Here is a 7,187-nt window from a genome sequence, read left to right as displayed (position 1 = left end):
TTGGTTGAAACAGCTCCTAGGATAGTGAGCTCGACCCCTAGAGGCAAGGAAAGATGTTATATTGCCTATATTATGTACTTTCTTGGTCATTTTCATGGTTGGATTCTTGAGGGAGAGAGCTCTATTGTATTACTCATTGTATCTCTGCAGTTTTGGCAAAGGAAGAAAGACCAGGGTTTTGCAGTCCTTTTTGGGATTCCTGTGGTTACATGTATTGATGGTTTGTTTCTCTTTTTACTTGTAATTTTGTTATGTGAAACATCTTCTTACTTTTCCTTCTGCAAATTAGGCAAATGAAGTGTTAAAGTAGAATTCATGATTGTCATGCTCTGCTTTTAAGTTTGTTTAATATTTATGTTTTCATCTGTCTAAAGAGAACTCTTGAAGGTTTCTTGCTCTCTTTAGCTCCTCACCGGTCATTCCTATCCATTCACTTAATTCAAAGGCATCAGTACAGTCTCCTACCTTGCCCCAAAGAACCCCCTGCAAAAACTGTGTCCAATCCCCGCACCCAAAATTTCCTTTCCCCAACTTTCCACCAAAACCCTAAAAATCGCAATTCAAACTTTTTTATCAGTTTACTAGCCTAAAATCAGTGTTTCCTTATTGGTTATCTCGCCCATTGAAAATCTTTACCGAGATAGACCGGAGAGAGCCCTCTCCTGCCCCGTAGGGCTAGCTACGAGGCTAAGTGGTTTGATGTTGCCTTGGAGTTTACCTTTTCAGCCTGAGGTGAAATTTCAAGCGCTAACAGCACCAAAGGCAGCATTTAAATTGTTTTTTCTCCATATTGGCTTCTATCCAAGTTGCAAAGGAAGGCAAACGGTCACCCAAGCCAAATTTCATGTTTGTAGCGCTGCACCTGTAGCTGATGGTTGGCTCTCCATCTCCATTTTGCAATGATTCGAGTAACTCCCCAACCCTTGGGCATTCTATCTCTTCCTCACACATTCTATATATTGTATGCAAGTTATTTGCATAAGGTTGGTTGGCTTGTAACTTCTGGGAGACTGTGGGAAATAGACTTTGTTTCTTCACTGTGTATTTTTGACAGAGAATTAATGAAAGGCAGCGGCTCTGTTTCATGAGATTCTTGTGGTTGTGAGTGTAGCAGATGTGTCTCTTATGTTTTCATATGTATTCCGTTATGTTTCATAATTCAATTCATGTTCATTTCCAGTGAAATTTTCTGAGTGAGATTAGGTAGAATTCAATTTTATTGCTCTTCCTGTGGGAAAATTTCATGTTCAGTGTTATTCTTCTGTTGAAAAGGATTCATGTCACTATGCCCTTTTCACTTTCTTCAACAATCTATTCATGTCGCGGTACCTCAAACTAAATTGTTACGTTTTCCGCCTACCTTGCCTCACGGAAGAATCTGTGCCTTTGTATTAAATTCTCTGTTCTTTGCTGAGCGCCGGTCCCATAACATCCCAGAAGCTCGGTCATTCATGAAAATTGTTTCCCGAATCCCTATTCACTTACTAGCCTAACGTAAATATTTCGTTGTAAGTCATCTCAGACCGTTTTGCTTATATATTCACTGAGCGTGACTCGAAGAGAGCCCTCTCCTGTTCTGGTAGGGCTAGCTACTAGACTGAGCGTGGTTTGTGGTTACCCTAATTTTTTCCTTCCTTCAGCCTAGGGCAGATTTAGGTGCTAACACAACCGAGTCTTCTTATGTGCTGTCACACATATACTTAATTGTTAGTTAAAATAAAATAAACAATTTGACTATTACCTTTCCATGCTAGTACCAAACATGTTAAATACACCTATACAAACATCTCAAACTGCTTATCAGTAACATGTCATAAAACCTAGGACATATATATATATATATCAACATGTTTTCAAAAATAAAAATTTACATACACATGTACATATAACCTTATTACACTCATGTCAAGAATGTAAATATATACATATATATACTTCAACCTGCTTTCAATCTCACCATTGGTTAAAAATCAACATCTTTATTAAGACCAACATCAATAATTAAAATCATCATGTTTACTAAGGCTAGCAACCACGATATCTGCAATATTAAAAAGAAATTAGTTAGGAAGCAATTTAACACATTAAAATATGACATCCATATACTTTGACGATCATAATACTATCATGGATATGCATGCAATACACAATTTGCATTCAACACATGGCCATCAACTCACAGTGCTATAAGTAACACTCACTTGCACCAGCAAGAAATCATTGGAAAGCACATCACTCTATAACCGAGTCACAAAAATTGCATGCCTCAAAGGCCTATCCTAGAACCTTTGCCTTCTCATTCAATTTCCTTTGAGCCCATCCAATCCAAGTGGTGAACCCAAATTCTCTATCATTGTATTGAAATAATATATATATATATATATATATATAGATATATATATATATATATATATATATATATATATATATGCGCCTAATATTCGATTGGATCAAGCAATGTTATGTAGATACAATCAACATATGGATTCCCCAAATCCCTTATACCTTATAAACATTCACATGTACATTTCTTTCCAAGTATGTGAAATCACACCATTTAACCAACCATTATGGTATACTACAAGTAACGATACACACAACCATGTAGGTAGTCCTCCAACTATTAAGGAAATGAAAAGCATCCAAGGTCACAGTAATAGGTTTTCCAAACCTTCGAGATGCATGATAGAAATCACGTACAATGTCAATGCATCTTCAAAATAATTAAATATGTTAGAAACATCATTGCAGTCAGCTTACAATCCATAATCAAATGTTATAAGAAACACACAACCATATTCACATTTAGCTACTACGCTACGTGCTAGAGCTCCACTCATTTCTAGAGGTCTAATGTTGAACATTGTGCTCTAATACCATTTTTTAACACCACCATCCATCCCATAAACCAACCTAAGGGTACCACAAGTCATTACTTTCAAAAATCAACCTTTATAGTCCTATCATGGAAATGGGGTCTCAAAATTGCACAAAATTCAATCTCTCTAAAAATAAATACTAACACCACCATTGCATCTAGGTCATTGAGAGCTTTCTAACAATATAAAATTTACTAAAAACTAACTTTTGGATCAAAAGTTATGAATGTTTGAAGCCAAGCTATTGAACTCTTGCCATGTTAGAATTATTTTTCCATGTGGCTCCTACGTGGTGTCCACATGGAAACCTTCCACCCCTTAGGGGAGGCCCACGTCATTGCAATTTCCCATGTGGCCATGTTGCGATTTCAAGCCTTTGGGTGTTCAGGCCTTCGAGTTGGTTCCATGTTGTGTTCACCTCCCCAGTCCCAATCTCTGAACTCCTGAAATTATTTGTACCTGGGCCCACCGAATTGGCCCTGAATGGGATGTTTGAGAATTCGGGCTAGAAGTATACATAACTCCACTGAATACCTCTGAATTATACCAGTACCTAAACAATTTCGAGCCCCAAACTATACTGGGCCCCACTTGGTATTGGGGCCTTCAAGCATTCGACCTTTGGGTTGTTTATGTCGATTTCCTATATTTTTATTCCCAAACCCCAAATTCCCGAAGTGCTAAGCCCCATCTTGATGACATCAGCCTGGGATGATGTCATGCTGACATCATGATCCGAGAATTTTTTGTGAGTGATTTCAAACAAAAATCCCCATTATACAAGACCTTTTATTGACACTTCCATTTGGTTTGTGAAATCATAAGCAGTGCATATTCTAAACAAATTAAAAAAAAAACATCAACATGAAAAAAGGAACAAATAATCATGAAGCACACATAAACACACAATACGATAATGGAATTAACCCAGTGTGCGCTATGTCTCTAGGCCCGATGTCAAGAGTGGGGAGGCCACTTCATTAGTTGCTACAAGAAGATGATGAGCACATGATGTAATATTTTTCAATACAAGGATGGACCCCCTTATCTAGAGTGGCATGTCTCTCCCTGAGATGTTCTCTTATAATAACTCTCACTCATAAAATTTCTCCTGTAGCATGAAAAAGGAACAATCTCTCACATAAATTGGCATACAATGATCCTCTCATAAAGTGGCATACATGGATCTCAAATTCAAATCATCATCTCAACAAAAATCAAATGAACACATAATCAATAATGCACCTTATATCTCTGATTATGGGGATGACCTGAAAATTGGCTACTCTGAAGAAATGGCATGCACCATTATGTTCCTGGCAAAAAATCGTGAAATTTGAGTATAAACACGACCCCTTTTTGCCTCGGTCAATTCTAATCTCCCCAGGAATCTCAAAGGTTCCTCAAATATTCTCTTTTGTGGGTTAACTGGCATTCTGCTGCTCAGATGAAGAAACCAATCACACCATCTCATTCCTCACAAAAAATTGAGTTAGATGAGTATAAAGTTGGTCTGGTTCTGAAACTGTCAATTTTGGACCTTTAGGGAATCTTTCATATTCCATGCAGATTCTTGCATCAAGGTTCGACTATTAAACAATTGTATCTGGAAAAAGAGGCTGCTAATATCATGAAACCATCTGCACCATTAGACTCTTGGTGAAAAACTGGTTTAAATGAGTATAAAATCAGCATAATTCTGACACCTTCAAAATTTGGCTCGAAGGGAATCTCTAAAATTCCTCAAAGAATCTACATAAAGAATACTCTCAAAATATTCCCCTAGAATATTCTCTGAAAATTATCTCGAAAAATGTATTTGTGCACAGTTCCATCTACATCAGGGTTCCATCACGCTCTCAGTTATACCTTCGTTCTACTCTGGTTGAATGACAAACTTTGTGCTTTTATATATGTTTTTTCAGTGAAAAATACAAAGTTTGGTTGTTGGCCCATTGGTCGGTAGACTATTTTAAAAACTCTATAGTTGGGGAGGTCCCAGGGTCAAACCCTGTGGGACCCCTGATTTTGTGTTGGTTGTTTTATTAGTTTTGGTTGGAGGGCCGTCGGGCAATGAGGGTTCGATATCTGCCAACCCTGTAATATAGTGGTATAGCCATTGGGCCATGGACAAGGTCCCAGGTCAACTGAAGGTCCCGACCCTTTATATTTAATTTTAAGATATATAAAGTGTAGGGGGTGGTAGAACACCACCCCATTTTTTTTTTTTATATTTTTATTTATTTTAAGCAAACCGTAAAAAATCGTCTGCCAAATTTTAAGGGTAAACGACAAAATTAAGTAGGCGATAATTTTACCTGTTCCGACACTGATAAATGCTAATTTTTCGCCTATTTAATGACCACCAAATTTGTTCGGCTATCCAATTTTAGCATACCTCCAAATTTTGTTGGCTCTCTGCTAAATTTAACGAGTGGGGCCAAGTTGACCAAAACTTGACTGTGAATATCTTGAGAATACGAAGTAGGACTTGAGTGTCGTTTGCATCGTTGGAATAATGATGACGAGATCTACATTTTGGTATTAGTTTTAATGAAATTTTAGAACCTTTTTTTTCTAGCCTTTTGTAGCTACCTGGATCACATTCACATCCTTTCCATATGGCCTCCTTCGAGAGCACCATGTGTCACACATTTTTCGGCCTTTTGACCCTTCAATGTGGTAAATTATAGTTGTCACATGGCATGTCACCATGGCACCATTTTGGCTTGATTCAACATAATCATGCTACCCAGACTGGGTCCCTCCAGTACCAACACCTGGTGCAAAACGAGTTTTTTCTTATAAATAATTTAGCCCTTTTGGGTGGTTTCTATCCTTAGGACTCCACAAGGCCTCGCCTTGGCCTCCACCCACAACCCTCCAACATAGATCATATGCAGGTTCCACCCCGTAACATAGAGTCCTAAGACGAGAATTCCTTATGGGACTTTCCGGGGAAATATCTGTCTCGAACTCCACCTCTCGGCACCATGCTTATGCATGCCTTTGAGAAATCCCCAAGGTCCCGAGATGAGGATTAATTAGCATTAATTACTAGGAAAAGAGTTACCATCTCGACCCCCTCCTCCTTTCTCAATTAGAATAATCCAAATATCCATCTTGAGCTTAAATGGGAATTGAAACTCTTCCCATCCATTACAAATATCACAATTATGCATAAAAGAAAAGCATGATTTCTGGCAAAAAATTCCACAACACAAAGCCTACTACCACCAATATTTTTTATGCAAGAATTTAACAAAGTAAACAGATATTTGGATATCTCTCATACTCTGGTAATTAAACTATATTCAACCTCATTACTGAACACAAGGGTTAGTCATTCCTCAATAATCACACCAGAAATCAACATTCCTCATTATTCATACAAGAAATAAGCATTCCTCATTATTAGTATATGCACTTTAACAACACAGTAAGCATTTATATAAGGTTCACATACACAAGAACTCAGATAAGCACTTATCTTATAATGAGAAGTATGGAAACTAACATTAGGAATCTGACTCTCCACCCAACCTTATATTGAATGCAATTATTGCAACCAATCACCCTCGATTCAGATTTAAAGCATGAGGAGGAGTGCTAATAGGAAGTAGACCCTTCGGTTAAATATCATTGGGAGATTTAGGGATCATTATATCTAGCCTCAACCCCATAAGTAGTTGATGAAAGACACAAAGGTGCCGCTATAAACCAGGGATTTAAAGGAGGAAAGACCTCCACACAAAACTAGGGATCGAGAGGGCCTCATTCTTCACTTGAACCCCATGTTATCTATAGGCGTCCTTTAGCGTTAAAAATTCTCTCTTTCAATGCTTTATGTGATATTCCTCATTCCAACATTGCATGTCTTTTTTTCCCTTCTCCTCCCTTTTCCCTTTCGCCTACTAGTTTACTGAACCCCCAAGGCTCTGCCTATGAGATAGTCGGAGGAGTATGGGCTTGTCCACCATTGGGGAAGCCCATAGTCTTCCTCCAACCACCATTAAGTATGTCAATTTTTATTTAAAATTTACCAGCGATGCTTTCGATGCCATTAATGGGCATCTTATCTAGTGTCTCAAGAAATCTCCTCCAACAACTTCCCTCACTCAAGCTTTGAACACGTGTCTCCTAACGTCAACCAATCCTTTTTGTTTTCATTTTCTCATTTCATTTTAGAGTTTACAATTTATAATAATATATAAGAGGGATTGACCAAAAAGGGTCATCACAACGTATTTAAGTGTTTCTTTCAAGGGACTTACACTTAGTGGATATATAAACTCATGTGGATTCTAA

The sequence above is a fragment of the Pinus tabuliformis genome, chromosome 6 (assembly GCF_031772625.1).
Source record: "Pinus tabuliformis cultivar Carrire ecotype Pingquan chromosome 6, CPIR1, whole genome shotgun sequence".
NCBI lineage: Eukaryota > Viridiplantae > Streptophyta > Pinopsida > Pinales > Pinaceae > Pinus > Pinus tabuliformis.
Note: the sequence above shows the minus strand (reverse complement) of the source record.